The sequence below is a fragment of the Alexandromys fortis genome, unplaced genomic scaffold (assembly GCF_014885135.2).
Source record: "Alexandromys fortis isolate MF-2015 unplaced genomic scaffold, M_Fortis_MF-2015_v1.1 scaffold_57, whole genome shotgun sequence".
Taxonomy (NCBI): Eukaryota; Metazoa; Chordata; class Mammalia; order Rodentia; family Cricetidae; genus Alexandromys; species Alexandromys fortis.
Genome location: NW_026067941.1, coordinates 3213842 through 3231493, shown reverse-complemented (window position 1 = coordinate 3231493; position 17652 = coordinate 3213842). Strand labels below are relative to the sequence as shown.

At 44.6% G+C, this 17652-nt stretch overlaps 1 protein-coding gene across 4 annotated transcripts in view; it reads right to left on the bottom strand.

The window, feature by feature from the left end:
- The window catches only part of Cald1 (caldesmon 1), a 191377-nt gene that overhangs the window by 118023 nt on the left and 55702 nt on the right, over positions 1 to 17652 (bottom strand). For all 4 annotated transcript variants that reach the window (XM_050148018.1, XM_050148021.1, XM_050148019.1 and 1 more), the window contains exon 2: positions 2330 to 2417. The gene's annotated coding sequence lies outside the window, so the exon portion shown is untranslated. The remainder of the gene's footprint in view (positions 1 to 2329; positions 2418 to 17652) is intronic.

Sequence of the window (17652 nt, the reverse complement as noted above, 5' to 3'; positions counted from 1 at the left end):
GGTCGGGGCAGAAGTAAGAAGAGTCTAGGAGTCTGTGCAGTCAGATCTTACCGTTCTGGAACTCCAGGTGGGACTTCTGATAGTTGTGTTTCAGGTATAAATAGCTCAACCATTCCTTCCTCTTCACTGAATATTCTCTGTGTGAATGGGAACCAGAGCCAGAAAGGACCTGTAGACAGGGCTCCTGGCAGCAGCATCTGCCTTTTACCCTGATGCTGTGCCCGCTCTACCCATAAACTCTGGTATTCTCTTCCCTTAGAAACTGTGGTGGGCTCTCATGGATGTGAGCTCTCAAGGGAGTTCCTCCAATGGCCATGGAAGCACCATCATTTAGTCAAGCTTACAAGGGTCCATGTGTGAGGCTAGCGTTTCTTCTTGCTCTCCTAACCAGCCAGGTGGGAAGCCCCTGAGAACCGTGTTTATGCGGCTCTTCAATCCCTAGCCAAACATGACTGTGCCCAGGGTCATTCTGGACTTCCTGTGAGTCTCAGGACAAAGATCTGGAGCAGCATCCTGTGGGGGAGACTCCTGGATGGATGTGAGTTCCAGGCCTTTTCTCACAAACCTCATTCTACGACCACTCCCAGAAAGTCATAGGCAAACATCATATTTTACATTTAAACCTACAACGTATAACACATTGGAGTAAAATTGAGCTAAGCGAGAGACCAAACACTTTGTTAAGTGTGTCCAGGGGAACTCATTCTGGAAATGGAAGAAAACAAATCCCCAAACTTGTCCTTCCATCTGGAGCCTCAACTGTTTCTTAACATATTGGCCCAAGGCAGCTATAAAGTCTCTCATTCATGCTGTTCTGAAACAAGAGCAAAGGCTTCTGGGTGCTTACAACTCAAAGCACGTCTTTCACATCTCACAGGAAAGCTGTCTTTTGCGTCAAGCCTGTCAGGTGACGGAAGGTAATGAAGTACAGCTGGGAGGCACCTACGCTGGCCACCGGCCATCATTCACTCCAGCGCCCTGGCGCAGCTCCTTCCTGCAAAATTTCCTACCTTATAGAAAGAGAAATTTGTGTGAACTTCCTGAATCAAGCCTCAGTGACATTTGGGGGTACCTCCACAACATCGGGCATCTACTTCCTGGCTACGCTAGGATGGTAAGGAAAAAGGTATGGGAGTGCGTACTTGAAGAGAGCTGGCACTGCAAAGGATGGGGGTATGCAGAGAAGGGGTTTGGAGACTTCTGATAGCCCTTTCTGCCAACAGTCTTGCTGTCCAAATGCACACACACACACACACACACACACACACTGATAGCCATTTCTGCCAATAGTCACACTGTCCAAATGCACATACACACACACACACACACATACGCACACACCACCACCACCACCCCTCAAGAGAGATTCTGCTAAAAGAGAACCAAGGACATGAGGAACTAAAAAGGAAGCAAGAGGAATAGGGAAAGAATAAAATAATCCGGAAGCAATAATTGCCTGAGAATGGGGTTAGATTCCTGAAAAAAAAAAAAAGAACCCCTTTCAATTAAGACACCCACCTCCCCACCCCGTTTCCTTTGCTTTCTCTACCCTGCCTTAAGGGCCCCTCTTTGTGCTTCTCGGGTGCTTCAGCTGGGAGACTTATGATGGTTTAAATAGGAAATGCACCCCTCCCACACACACACAGTCACACGTATTTAAAACTTGGTCCCTGATTGGAGGTGCCGTTTGGGGAGGTTATAGAACTTTAAGGTTGTGGAGCCTTGCTGGAGGAAGTACATCGCTGGGGGGTGGGCTAAAGCTCAACTCCACTTCCGGCTCACTCTCTACTTCCTGTTTACCCTTGGAATGTGATGCTCAGCTTCCGGCTCCTGCTGCATGCTGCTGCCCTGCTTCCATGAGTGACTGACTCCAGACCCTCCGGAGCTAAGAGCCAAGCTAAACGCTTTTGTTCCCAAGCTGCTTTTGGCCGAGGTGCTTTATCACAGCACCGGAAAACTAACTGGTCACTTGTTGAAAGCGCAGGCTGCATCTTGCTCCTGAAATCACTAGCCTTCTTACAACCGGGAGCTTATGGACTCCGTGGGGTTGAGTCATCCGCTTTGCTGCCTCAAGGTGACCCCATTAGTCACAGGGAGCAAAGAGTTAGGTTACTGAAGAGAGACAGAGAGTCAGTACAAAGGGCAGGGAGTATTCCTCAAAACCTTGATAGCATCTGCCTGGTCCACAGGGTGCTAATTAAACCATCAGGGTTGCAGCAGGCAGGCTGGTTTTCCATGATGGACCTTTAACATGCAAGAATTTAGCAAGTCAGGCAGAAAGGTTGTATAATTACTGAAAGCAGAGCCCAAAGAAACAAACTGTACTCACAGGGAAGCAGTCAGATGGCTACTTCTGAATCTTTGGACACCAACCCTGTGGGCTGGACTGGTCGGTCTAGAAATCTGTTATCGATTATCTGGAATAAAAAAGAAGATGGGAAGATAATTAAGTAGGGTTAATGTAGAGTAGATCTTCATTCTTGTACATTTCTTTATTATTTACTTTAGGAGTGTGTGGGCACACATGTGCCACAGTACAGGAGTGGAGGGCAGAGGACCACTTGGAGTCTGTCCTCTCCTTCTACCGTGTGGGTTGTGGGGATTGAATGTGGGTCATCAGGCTTGGTGGCAAGTGATTTTGCCCACTGAGCCATCTCACCAATCCTAGAATGTATGTATTACAAACATCTGTTCTCTCTCAGGTACTACTGTCAGAAGGACACTGAGGAGCGAACGCAGACCTGGGGTAGAAATAGTTACTGTGATGGGGAGATAGCTAGGCAGTTAGAAAACCTGAGCACCTGAGTGTGGATCCCCAGAACCCAGGGTCCGTAACCCCAGGAGAGACAGGAGCTGGGGACACGACAATCTCCAAGAGCTGTCTGTCCAGCTAGCCTGATGAAGAAACCCTGGCCAAAGATGGTGGAAAGGTGAGACTTGACAGGAAGATTGTCCACTGACTTGCACAACTGTACCTCATGCTCATGAATAAGTCAGCTGCCTGTGCACGTGAGCACACACTCACATGAGGAGGGGATTAGTGTACGTTTTCATTGTAAAGAAAATAAATGTAATAATTATAGACTCAAAGCCTGAATTATTCTAAATGATGAGGCAGAGAATGCACGGCTGTACTTCTGCCCTGACAGGACCAATGTTTATTTGCCTAGTTTCTGTTTCTCTGCTCCTAATACCTTTGGTATTTTTTTTTAAAAAAAAGTTTTAGTAAATGGAAAATAGGGGGAGAGCATGCTATGTGTAGGTAGAAAGCCCCTTTGTGGCCTAGGGTGTGTGTGTGTATATGTGGGAGCTGTCTTGTGGATGAGACAGAAAACCAAAGTAAATAGCAGAAAGTTCTTTCCCTTAAAAGATCATATGATTATATATAAACCATCTGAGGTGAAGATCTCTTCAAAATCTCCTCCAAATACTTCATATTGTGCTGCTGAGTAAGCGAGAGGCCAGGAGTGGTTAAGGGACCCGTTCAATACCCATCTACTCACTGGTGTTTATTTAAATGGCCTGAATGACCAAAAATTGTGCATTCCCTCTGTTCTAACAGACTTCTGAATTCCATACTCAATTATAAATGTGAGGAAGAGACAAGTATTAATGTTTTATTGCCCCTGGCTCATTTTGACTAAACTCCACAGAGCTATTTTTAAATATTTCATTTTAATATCCATCTCCACAAGGTACTTGACTTCCCGCCAGCAGAGACTGAAATAGCTGCTTCCCATTCCTTTCCCATTTCAAGCATTGTGTCCTGCAGCTTTTACTCCTCTGTGTGTCCTTAGATAATGAAATGTTCCATCTTATTATCTAGAGTAAAAGACTGGGCAGAATGCGGGCAAAGCCACATGACGCGCTCTCTCGTTCCCAAGCGTGCAGAAGTGCCTCCTAACTTTATCTACAGCACAAAATCTTTGTCATCCTCCTGGGCCCTAAATGGAACCCTCTTTGGGGTGGGACAGAGCCACCAGCCACCCATACTCTTGGGGTTAGCAGCAAAGATAACACTTTGAAGACCCCTTCTGAGTGACCCTTTCTGAATCCCATGGGGACTGATCGATGGGGATGAATTTCACAATCTCAGCTGTTTGATAGAAATAATAACGCTGGCATCAATGGGTCTAATTCAGCTGCAGGAGGTAACATGTTCAATTAGTTCTTCAATTGGTTCTTCATACTGGCTAAAACATCATCTACTTTCATTAAATCCCCAGTTGCAGTGATCCCTGGTGACAGTCAGTCATTATCGGAAACTCTTCCTTGGCAACCATTTTGAAAAATCATATCTAAGAACATTCTTAATGAAAGAAAATTCACACGTGATTATTGAGATGCTTGCATATGGCTTTAATCAATTTCTACCAAGAAAAGTGCTAATTGCTGTGTCTTGTGTCACCAAACAGCTCATTTAGCCACTTCTTAAGGACCCAAGAAAATCGCTGTTCTAAGAGAGACTGAAATCTGATGGGAAGGAGACATCTCAACTTTGGTTTCAATACGCCCTGGTTCTCCCATCCCAGATGCTTTCCTGTGAAATCCATTTCTCACCACACCCGGTTAGATGGTTAAGTCAAAGGGGCAATAAATAGTGCCTGGCTGTTTGCCATCAGCTTGCTAGGGACTAGGGCAGGAAGACAGGCTCATTCGCCGTGAGTCTAGCTCCCTCCCTTTACCTTAGTCTTTTCCTTCCTTAACTACGTCTGGTCTAGACTTGGCAAGTGCTTCGGAGGAAGGTCAGCCAGAATGTCTGTGCGTGGCACTGCACGATCAGCCTTGGCCAGAAGGGATAAGGTGAGGGATGGTTCCCATTGACACTGATTGCCTTGAAACAGTAGAAAACCCACCCACGTCTCATTTTAAGACTTGCAGTGTGAGCATAGAAGGGACTTCTCTTGCAATTCCTCTGCTATTTACTTTGGTTTTTTGTCTCATCCACAAGACAGCTCCCACATACACAGGTAGATGTAGGAGTTGCACTTATATCTCTTTCACTGGTCAATGTGCCTGTCTAAATGCAAGCACCATGCTGGTTTATTATTATAGTTTTACCGTGTAACTTGAACCAACTCCTAATGATTTATTGCTATACCCATAGGTTAGTGTATTTCTCAGCCCTCACACAGAGAAGTTGCTTATAGAAGGAGACAGTGGTAACACAGACATGGACAACTAGTCAACACGCAGAGAATAAAACTGCTAAGTGCTTATCTCTAAAGAGGACGTCTATATCACACCCCCTCCTTCTCTGAAGGCCAGGGATTTTTGTGGAAGAGGAGGGTAGGAAGACTGTAAGAGCCAGAAGCTGTGGATAACTATAAGGGGACCTTATTTCAGGATGCAACAGGGCAGTTGCACATAAACTCACAGTGGTTGTTGGCAGCATTCTCAAGACCTGCACAAGATCTGGCTGGGCCAAATCCCAGCATGGGGTGGGAAGGTGTTCCTAAACTTCTAGCCCTAGCTGAGGAGCTGTTAGCAATTGGTGGCTGCTGGGACTGGAGGCTTTCTTCAAGGACATATCCCCCTAGAGCAGTGGTTCTCAGCCTTCTCGATGTTATGACCCTTTGCTACAGTTCCTCCTTTTGTGGAACCCCAAGCCATAAAATTATTTTCATTGCTACTCCATAACTGTAATTTTGATACTGTTATGAATCATAATGGAAATATCTGTGTTTCCCAGTGGCCTTAGGTAACCCCCCTGTGCAAGGGCCATATGACTCCCAAAGGGGTCACAACCCACAGGTTGAAAAACACTGCCTTAGAGGCTCCCCTTGTCCCAGTAGTTGGCCTTCTCCCCCTTCACACCTAGGAAGACTAAACAGATTCAGTGGATAACACACAAAGACCTCATGTTGTTGGGATATAAGGTAGTGAAGAGATGAGGGAGGAACTGGAACAGAGGGAAGTGGTATGGATGTGATCAAAACACGCTGGATGTAGATAAGCACTGTTGAAGAAATTAAAAGATACCCAGTCAGCAAGATGGCCCAGTAGTTAGAGGCCCTTGTCAGTTAGCCTGAGAGCCTGAGTTTAATCCTCAGGACCCATGTGGTAGAGAGACAGGACCAACTCCCACAAGTTGTCTCCCTTCCCCTCAAACAAGTAACTGCAAAAATAAGTTAAAAAAAAAAAACAATGCCAGTGTGTATGAAGGAAAAAACAGTACATCAAAATTAAGAATCACAGAGATAAACAAAAGTCTGTGTAAAGACTTTAAAAAATGTCTAGCAAAGAGTTGGTGGCACACACCTTTAATCTCAGCACCCAGGAAGCAGAGGTAGGTAAATCTCTGTGAGTTTGAGGCCAACCTGGTCTACAATAGCAAGTTACAGAACAGCCAGAGCCACATAGTGAGAACTTTGACTCAAAAAAATTGCATTTGTATATATATGAAATTTATATATATATATATATAGAGAGAGAGAGAACAAAGAACATGAATCAAGAATATATAAAGAATTTGTGAAAATCAATACAAAATAGATAATCCAATAGGAAAATGGATAAACTTCCAGTTGGTGCTTCACAAAAAACGGTATTAAAATGGACAGCAAGCATTCAACTCCATCTTAAAAGTCAGTGCACTAAGATCATATGCCTCTAGAATAGAAAAAAAATAAAACTGAAGCCTAGCCCCTCAGTGTAGGTGGGCACTTGGAACTTCCACTCACCATTGAGAGGATGCAAACCGCCAAAACGACATGGGTGAATGGTTTGGTAGTTTTTGCCGAAGGCAGAAATCTTGTTCTTTGGTCTGCAGGCAACCAAAGCCCATGTGTATATTCATCAGACACCATGAGTAGAATCTCCATGGCCTCACTTCTCATCACAGTCACAGGGAAAATAGCCGTAATGTCAATCAACCACAAAGCAGAGGAACCATGTGCGGCAAAGAATAAAACACAATATGGCACCGAGAATGGTCTCAGCACGACTCAGGCTCTATCTTATCTGAGAGACATGAAGTGAAGATACCCCAAATCACCATAGTCCATCAATATAAATTCAGATGTGAACACTGGGCATTGGATATCAGAAGGTAATAATGGGGTAGCCATGAAGGCAGGAGAGACATGACTTTCTGAGGGCATGACGGGAGCTCCCGGGTGCTAGTGTTAGTGTAGAAGCTGACTGCACGTGTATGTCTATTCTGTGAAAAATTATCACACCATACAGTTGTGGGCTACAAGCTTGTCTGCATATTAGACATCATTCCAAGGTGCCTAGGTCAAAAGGAAGCCTCAGTCTTCAAGGAGGACAAACAGAGGGAGTTCATGAGATCAGAACATATAAAGTCACCAAGGTTCTGTGTCCTCGGCCATCTATTGTATCAGATGGAAAAAAAATAAAGTAAAAAGAAGGACAAACAATGAGAGAAAACTTCAATGCAATACAAATCAATGCCACAGAAGGAAGGCTGGAGTCAATTTGGTCAGTTATTTCTAACTGAAAAGTCAACACTGGATTATTTACCAATGACTGGGTAAACGTTCCATATAGGTTTTTGGTCCTTAGAAGGGGAATACTGGCTATCTTTGCAACTGGCCCCTATCAAAACAATTCAAATACAGACACTTCTTATCTTAGGATGCCCCAAAACTCCTCAGGCTTTATAGTCACTGCACACTGTCTACCATGTCTCCTCTTCACAGTCACCAACACCTTCCCAAACCAGTTTCCAGCAGCCACATGCATGCATGTCTGGTGCGGGAGTATTGTCTGTATTCTGTCAATCATGTTTGAAATAAACGCTGATTGGCCAGGCAGGAAGTATAGGCAGGAAAACCAGACAGGAAGTAGAAATGATGTAATGAGAACAGGAGAATTCTGGGAGGGAGGAAGCTGATTCCGCCCACTCTCCTGCCCAGATCACTGAAGCAGCAGGATGTGATCTGCCCCACTGAAAAAAGGTACTGAGCCACATGGCTAACATAGATCAGAAAAATGGGTTAATCAAGATGTGAGAGTTAGCCAATGAGAGGCTAGAGCTAATGGGCCAATCAACTTATAATTTATGGAGACCTATGCGTGATTTTCTTTGGGGCTAAACAGTTGTGGGGTACCAGGCAGGACAAAAACCAACAAACAAACAGACCGCTCATGTTACACATGTTAAAACCTTAAACAAGATATTCTCTGTGCTTCAGAAAGTGAGCAAATATATTGAGCTTTGGCTTGTATATTCTCGGTAAACTCCATCTGTTGTAAACTTGTGTTTCATCATATGCTTTACAATTTATTTTTAGTTGTCTGTGTTATTATGTGTGAGCACATTCGTCTGCATGAGCTTGTGTGCATCACTTGTGTGCAGGATTCTGCAGAGGTTAGGAGAGAGTGTAGAGTCCCCTGGATCTGGATGACAGGGGTTCGTGAGATGCCACATCTCACGTGTTGGGGAGCAAGCTTGGGTCCTCAGGGAGAGCAGTTAAGTGCTATGAACGGTTGGACTAACTTTCCACTCCTTCAACATGGGTTTTTATGCCTGAATGAGAATCTTTTGCTTTTCGTGGAACACATTCTTAGTGTTACTATGGAATTATGCACATGAGAATATTTGTAGAAATGAGCAGAAAAGAGGCTTAGGTGTATTCATAGGATAATTAACATAGGGAACTTACCTACCAAGCAAGTGCAGTGGGAAACTATGAAAATTATTTTCATAAAGAAAAACAGTTATTTAATAAAAATGAGAATTCAAAGTGTTCAGCCAGATTGGGCATAGGTCTTTCCCTGAAAAGCATCATGGGATTGTGGAAGAATGCAGGCTGTAGGGTCATATAGATAGCACTTAACAGAGCTGTGGCTTTAGGGAATTTTTTTTGGCCAATCAGTTCCTTCAGTATCAAATTATTACTGAGAATTGCAAAAACCACTTTGAGTGTTCCTCCCCTCAGCCTCTGTAGTATTTTTGTTAAAAACTCAATGGAAGAAATAACCACAGAGTGTGTCACTGTGAAACTCTCCCTCCCTCCCAGTCTCCTTCACTCCCCCCACCCGTGTGTGTGTTTATATGCGTGTGTTTATGTGTCTTGACACATAAATGTGTTGGGGGGGGCTAGAAGCCTGTCAGTATCAGATGCCAATGTCATTCGCTCGTATCTTATGATTTGGAGAGAATCTATCACTGAGCCTAGAGTGCACCAATTTAGCTGGACTGGTTGGCCAGCCAACCCCAGGACCCTCATATCTTTGCCTCTACACAGCACTCAGCTTTTCATGGATGCTGGAGATCAGAACCTGGGTCCTCACGCTCGCATGACAAAACACTTTACCCTCTGAACCATCTCCCCAGCCCCAGGTACCAACTTCTGCTTCTTTATTTTGTCTTGTTTTTTTTTTTTTTTTTTTTTTTTTTTTTTTTTTTTTTTTTTTTTTTTTTTTTTTTTTTTNTTTTTTTTTTTTTTTTTTTTTTTTTTGAGACGAGGCTTCACTGTGTAACAGCCTTGACTGTCCTAGAACTCCCTGGGTAGACCAGGATGGCCTTGAACTCCTCTGCCTCACGACTGCCGGGATCAAAGGCGTGTGCCACCACCACTTGGCCAGGTACCAGCTTCTTGAAGGCCAGTATTTCACACATTCCCTGGCCTATAGCACACGCTTTACAAAAGCCTGTTGGGTACATGAGCGAATGAGGAAGATGATACATGGCATGGAGTTTAGACACTGTGAGCATCAGCTTCTTCCTGTTCATTGTTTTCTGCATCTGGAAAACAGGACAACCATTGCCCCCACCCCCTCCCATGCCCCCCCCACCGCCTTAGCCTATTTCTGTGCCATCACGTGATGGCAATAAGCAACACAAGTTAAAAAAAATTTGGCCAAATTCTTAAAATTTCAAGGAAGGCCAAGAATGGAGCTTAGATCTAGGCTTAAAGAAGAGCCTATTTGTAAAGTATGAAGACGGGAAATCTTTCCTTTTTGGAACAAAGTAAGATCACATAACAATGTAGAGAGAAGGCTTTGATGTCTTAAAACAAGGCTCCTTGCTGCTTGTGCCCCTTTCTGTTTTTCCACTGACTGGGAATAATTCATGCTGCTCTTGCTTTAGCCAAGACCTTTCCATTTTTAACAGAGGAACGAGGGTGGCTTTTTCTAGGCCAGATGATTTCAGACTGGAGAAGCGGTGAGAATGACCTCCAGCGCAGGGCGCGCGGAGGTCAGCTGTTTATTTTTAAAGCCTTATGAAGAGTTCTCTACTTGTTGGAAGCAAACAGGGAAGAAAGAGCCGTTTATGCAACGATGAAATGTCTAGATTTCTCATGGGAAAGTGGCTGATCTCAGTGCTTGATAAGCTTCTTGTGGCTACGAACACTCAAGATGCAGAGTCGCTGTTTACCTGAGGCTGGCATTTCACACAAGCACTGAGCATCCCGAGGGACGAAGCGTGGATGCGGAGAAGCCCAAGGGCTGAGAACATTCTGGTGGGGATTTCCCACGATTGGTCGCCTTTGCCATCATCCTTCTCAATGAGTGTTGATATTTCCCGTGTGGTTGGTGTGATGATAACTGCTCGGGCTGCCAATGTGCTAAGAAATAGCGAACTTCATTTTTAAATTTATTATTGCGTATGTCTGTGTGTATGTACGGTGTGTGTCGGGGAGGGGTGGGTGCACCCATGCCACAGTGTGCGTGTGGAGGTCAGAGGACAACTTTCTCGTGTGCTCTCACCTTCCACTTCAGCAAATTTTCATTTACTCTTCAAGAATTTCATATAAGTACCCGATGCGCTTGAATCTTATCCACTCCCCACACCAGCCCCTCCATTTTCCCCTCCCACCTTTATGTCTTCTTCTTTCCCTTTTATAACCCAGTAAGCCCAAAATTAGTGCTACCCAGACGTTCCCACGGGTCCAGGGCTCCAACTCAGGTTTGTCAGGATCTCGATGGCAAACTCCTTTACTCACTGAGCCATTTTACTAGTCTTTAATCATTTGGTTCTTTTTTTAAATTGACTTTTATTTAGAGAGTTTTTACATAATGTATTTTGATCATATTCTTTCCCTTCTCTAAATGCCTCCCAGATCTTCCCAACCTCCTAGCCACGCAACTTCATCTCCCCCCCCCCCGCCGTCTCTCTTACTCTCTCTTTTCAAACAACAACACCCAACAACAACAAAAAGTAACAAAAACAGAAAACCTAACACACAAAGACCCAATAACGAAAAAAAAAAACCAGCACGAAACAAAAAGCACAATTCCCCCCTCAACCAAAAAACAAACAAACAAAAAAAGAAACCATGGAGTCCACTTTCCTGGGCATGGGCCTGCATTGAAGCATGGCTGATAGATCCAGACTCCATTGGAAGAACCTGATTTTTTCTTTCCCTGAAGACATCAATTGTAAATGGCTTCTCAGTTAGAGGTGGGACTTTGTCCACTTTCCCTTCTCCATGCTGGGATTTTGTCTGATTTGAACTTGTGCATGTCTTGTATGTTACTTGCTCATATATATATATTAAAAGGACCGGAGAGACAGCTCAGCAGTCAAGAAAGCCAATTGATCTTCCAGAGGACCTGGGTTCCCACCGCCCAAATGGACGGCTCACCACCACGTGTTACTCCTGCTCCAAGGGATCCAATGCGCTCTCTCTCTCTCTCTCTCTCTCTCTCTCTCTCTCTCTCTCTCACACACACACACACACACACACACACACACCACAAATAAAACAGTTCAAATGGATATAATACTTCTTGCTCCTCTATCCATACTTCTCTGTGGAGCTTCCTCAATTAACAGAACCAGTTCAGAGGAAGAATCGTGAAGCTGAGAAAATGCAAAGCAAGAAAATATGGCTGACATCTAGGGAAAACCAAGCACTCTATGTATCGTGGAGTATTTGGCACGATCTGAAGACAATAAGAGAAGCTTAGTAACTAGCAGTATAACTAAATTGAACTCCTTATTTATTTAAGACTGCCAATGTACTTACAATCTCAAAAATGAAATTGGCATTTAGAAATTTTGGATATTTACAAAGCAGTGTCTTACTTTATTATTTATAACCATATGTGATCAAAGCACTTGGAGAATTTGTTCATTTCACTCAACTTAGTGATGAGTTTAGACTTTCATATTCCCAAAATATGTTTCTGTTTAAAATAGTCATGGGCTAGGTATGATGGTGAACTCCTATAATCCCAACAATGAGGAGCCTAAGGAAGAAGGATTGCCATGAGTTCAAGGCTTGTTTAGGCTACATAGCCAAGCTTGACCTGAAAAAATGAAAACACAGAGGCTGGAGAGGTGAGTTTAGCCAGTGGAGTGTTTGCACACAGTGTGAGGACTGAGTCTGGATCCCAGCACCATGTAAAGGGTCAGACCAAATAGAGTCCGTCTATAATTCTGGCATTTAGAGGACAGAATATCTCTGGAGCTCACTGGCCAGTCAATCTTGCTGAATGGATGAGCTTCCGGTTCAGTGAGAGTTTCCGATATCAAAAACTAAGATAGAAAGTGCCTAAGAAAAAATATTAATACAACCTCTGGCTACCACAAGCATGGACATAAACTGGTATACACACATACACACATGAACACACAGACAAACAATATACACATATGTCACATATAAACACAGAATGATATCACATATACATACACCATTAAAAAGAAAATAACAAAGAAGCATTCTTTGTTATTTATGGGTATGTGTGCTTTATCAACACGCATGCACACACATCACATGACATGCGTGCAATGCTCACACAGTCTAGAAGAGAGCGTTAGATTCCTTGGAACTGGAGTTACAGATAGCTTAGGGCGTCATGTGGGTGCTGGGAACCAAACCTGGGTACAACGCAAGAGCAGCAAATGCTCTTAGCCACCGAGCCATCTCTCCAGCCCGCGAAGCAAAGTCTTCATTCTTTTTCTTGTAATCGTTTTGACTTACAGGTTAAGATTTCAATACCCGAGGAAAGAACTAGATACAGTGATCTCTTTAATGTCCAGTTGCTTAAAGCAAGCCAAAAACCAAGCCAAATAGCACCCGAAACAGAATAATCTTGTTCCACTTCACCCAGACGGTAGGTGCTTCCCAGCTTTGCCATCTGCTACACAGCCGTGCACTAAAGTGCCCAGAGCACAACTCATGGACATAAGCAATCTGGTCTGCTATTAGACTCAAGGCTTAGGTCAGAAGCTAGTGTCACCTTGTCTATAACACAAGATGAAGTTACCATCATGCAGCCCTGAGCACGTTTGCTAGCAGATGTCACAACAGCCCAGTGCTCATTGCACTTCTCAGAAAAAAGAAAACCCAGTGCTGTCTGCATTTACAGTCTGAAGAGTACCCAGCGCAGGCTGGAATCCCACAGATGAGATACACGACCTTTGCACTAGAAGACTAGTTAGCCTCACACTCGCTGCTCATTCACCATCGCCCGGATCTGCGTTTGCTCTCGTCCAGGGAGTGGCAGGTACCAGCAGCCACAGGAAAATAACAAGGCACAGGGGGCCATGTTTTGCACAGGGCCCTGGGAACAGCCAATGGAATTCCTCTGACAGGTCTCCTTTTGACTTTTCCCATAGACCTCGTTCCTGCACTAAAATGTCTGGAATGCTTGGTGGGGTGAAGCAGCTGGTCACTAGGCAATTATGCCTCTGTCACACATGAGAACAACCCTTTGTGGACTGATTTCCAAGCAACACTCGGGGCATCACAGACGAGCTAAGAATGCAAGAACAACCCAGCTACAATAAACAGAACTTTTGAGGCCCTTGTGTCTTAGTTATGTTTTCTATGCCTGTGATAAAACACCACAGCCAAAATAAAGTTGGGGAGGAAAGGGTTTATTTCATCCTGGATCTTAATGTTTATCATCGAGGGAAACCAGAGAAGGAACTCAAGGCAAGAACCCAGAGGAGGGAAACTGATGCAGGACCGAGGAGGAACTCCGCTCACTGGCTTGCCCTCCATGGCTTATCCAGCCTGCTTTCTTATAGCACCCGGGACTACATGTCCGGTGGTGGTGCTGCCCACAGTGAGCTGGATCCTCCTCCCATAAATATTATCAATCAAGAAGATGCACCACAGGCCAATCTGGTGGGGTCGTTTCTCAACTGAGGCTCCCTCTTCCCAAATGACTCTAGCTTGTGTTGAGTCGACATACCACTAGTCAGCATACCCTCTCTCAAGGGATTTTAATGCCAACCCCAGAGGTCAGCAAGACAAATATTACTGGAAGCATTTTATGATGGGTCGAGGAAGGTCGGCAGAGACTAAGTGATCTGCTCAAGCCTTCTGCACTGGCAGCGGGAGGAGCTGCATTGCAAATGTGTTCCCCTGCCTTGTGTGTGTGTGTGGGGGGGGGTGGTGGGATGGGGTTTACATGTGCATGGGTGGGATGGGGTGGAATGGGGGTGTACGTGTGTGGGTGGGTTGGGGGTGGGATGGGGTGTACATGTGTGTGGGTGAGATGAGGTGTACTTATGTGTGGGTGGGATGGTTGGGATGGGGTGTACATGTTGTGTGAGTGGGATAGGGGTATACATGTGTGTGAGTGGGATGGGGCAGGATGGGGTGTACATGTGTGTGGGTGGGATGGGGTGGGGTGGGGTGTACATGTGTATGGGTGGGATGGGGTGGGGTGCGGTGTACATGTGTGGAGGCCAGAGGTTGATATTGCTTTCTTCAGTCTCCCTGCACCTTGTTCTGAGAGAGGGTCTGCCTCCTAACATGGTGCTCATGGATTATGACAGCCTGACTAGCCAGCAACTTCTAAGGATTTGCCTGTCATTGATTGTTTGTTTTGTATGGATGCTGAGAATCCAAGCGCAAGTTTTTTCATGCTTATATTGCAAACACTTTACCAACCAAGCCATCTCTCCAGCTCCTAAAGTCTGTTCTTTTTATAGGATATCATTCTGCCTGACCACTTATCCACCAAGTTGGCACCTGATGTTTGGGGACAGATTTGTTTTTAGTCATTGGATCAGTTTACTTCTTGATTACTAGCTGCTCTCATAATCTAAATATTTTCAAAATAACTCAGAATTAGCTGCTCTATGGTTCTGCAATTTGCCTTTGTGGTAATCACACAAAGCGGGAGGGAACCACATGGTGAATACTTTGTACACCTTCCTCGGCCCCCAGGCACTTGAATACCTCCAGTTTGCACAGCTTCCATTTGAAATGTACAACAGAAGTTACTCGTGACACACGTCATCAGAACTGCAAGATCTCACGTGATCTAGCTTTTAAGAAGGGGAGAATTGGGGGAACTTGAGGAAACAGGAAGATTGGGATAAAGGAAGGTTGAATAGGGGAGCAGGGAAGCACATATCTTAGTTAAAAGAGCCACCTTAGTGTTCGCAAGAGACTTGAACCTAGAGTGGCTCCCAGGAGCCCAAGGTGATGTCCCCAGTTAGTCCCTTGGGAAGCTGAGGATAGGGAACCTGAACTGACCCTATCCTATAGCATTACTGACGAATATCTTTCATATCACCATAGAACCTTCATCTGGTGATGGATGGAGATAGAGACAGAGACCCACACTGGAGCACTGGACTGAGCTCCCAAGGTCCCAATGAGAAGCAGATGGAGGGAGAACACGAGCAAGGATGTCAGGACCACGGGGGGTGCACCCACCCTCTGAGACAGTGGGGCTGATCTATTGGGAGCTCACCAAAGCCAGCTGGACTGTGACTTGAACAGCATGGGATAAAACCGGACTCTCTGATCTTGGCGAACAATGAGGACTGATGAGAAGCCAAGGTCAATGGCAAGGGGTTTTGATCCTACTTCATGTTCTGGCTTGGTGGGAGCCTAGCCAGTTTGGATGTTCACCTTCCTAGACATGGAGGGAGGGGGGAGGACCTTGGACTTTCCACAGGGCAGGGAACCATGTCTGCTCTTTGGATAGGAGAGGGAGGGGGCGAGGAGTGGGGGGAGGGGGAGAAGAGAGGGGGGACAGGGAGAAGAGTGGGGGGAGGGGGAGGGAAATGGGAGGCTGGGAGGAGGCGGAATCTTTTTTTTTTCTTATTCTCAATAAAATAAAAAAATGGAAAAAAAAAAGAAAAAAGAAAAAAAAATACTTGGAAAGATTCAGAGCTATCCTACAAGCTTGCCTGCCACTCGACTGCACCATGTCTTCCTGTGTGGAGGAGGAAAGCCTGACTCTGGGTCTTATGCAGGAAGACTGACCCTTGCACTAGAGTAAGCAATTTAAGAACACACCTTTTACCATTCCTGTCTTATGAGACAGAGTCAAGTCTTGCTTGGACTGAACTTCCAACCACTGAATGGAACTTGCTGAAGACAACAGTGGTGGAGAGGGATGAGCTCCCTGCTCTCGCATAGTTAACGTTGACTTTCGTGGGGAAATAAGTACTAACCTACTTAGATCCCATGCATTTCTCTATTCCCCGGAGCCATGCATGACTCTGAGAACATATCAGTTGTGCAGTGTGCATCAAATGAAGTCTCCAGATGCCTATCCTGTCCCCTTTTAGATCCAGATGAAAACATCATTATCCAGTGTCCTTCCTACAACCAGAATGAAGCTGATTCCATGTGTCCAGCTGACTCTCACCGAAGTCTGCTGCTAATCTTTTTATTGGCAATTCTACTAATTGATAAAATGGGAACAGTATCCAAGCTTTACTCTTAAATAGTCCCAATTTAAAACTAGACAGCTATCTTTCTTAAAAATGTAAGTAGTCCAAAAATAAAATAATATAAAATATCATTATGAAAATATTATAATTATAATTATTATTGTGAAGAGATGGCTCAGCAGTTAAGAATGTGTGCTCCTTATGCAGAAGACCAAGTGCTGTTCCTAGCACCCAGATGAGGTGACTCACAACTGCCTGTAATTCCAGCTTTGAGGAATCTAATGCCCTCTTCTGGCCTCTGTGGGCACTGCACATATATGCACAAACCCACCTAAACATACATATAATTTTAAAAATAAAATCTAAATTCTGTGTGTGTACGTGTATATGACATATGTCTGAATTCGAGTATGACTATGGCATGGCACAAGTGTGGATGTTGGAAGCCTGCTTTCAGGAAGCGGTTCTCTCCTTCCGCTATGCTTCCAGGGACCGCATGCAGGTCACCAGGAATACACAGCAAGCTGCAAGCATTTCACCCATTGAGCCATCTTGCTGGCCCCAAAATATGTTTTTAACCAAGTGAAATATGGCATGCAGATATAAATAGGGCAATGAAAGCCATTTCCACATTAATACCTAAAACGAACACCTCACAATATCTCCGCAGGATAGCATTTTTTAAAGATTTATTAATTTATTATGTACACAGTGTTCAGCCTCCATGCAGGTGCCAGAAGAGGACACCAGATCTCATTACAGATGGTTGTGAGCCACCATGTGGTTGCTGGAAACTGAACTCAGGACCTCCGGAAGAACAGTCCATGCTCTTAACCTCTGAGCCATCTTTCTAGCCCCAGGATAGCATTTTTTAAAACATAATGGTTTCCTTATTACTTCGCCAACAAAACACCAACAGACACTCATTAGGCTCAAGGTTTAGACCTGAGCTGATAAAATTAAATGAGAAAGATCAACTAATTAGCAGAACGCATTTTGCAATGCACCCCATGGCAGACGCAGACACAGCTTGAAGAGATCTGGATATAGCAAGAGCCTGACTAGAACTAATCTGTGAGACTGAA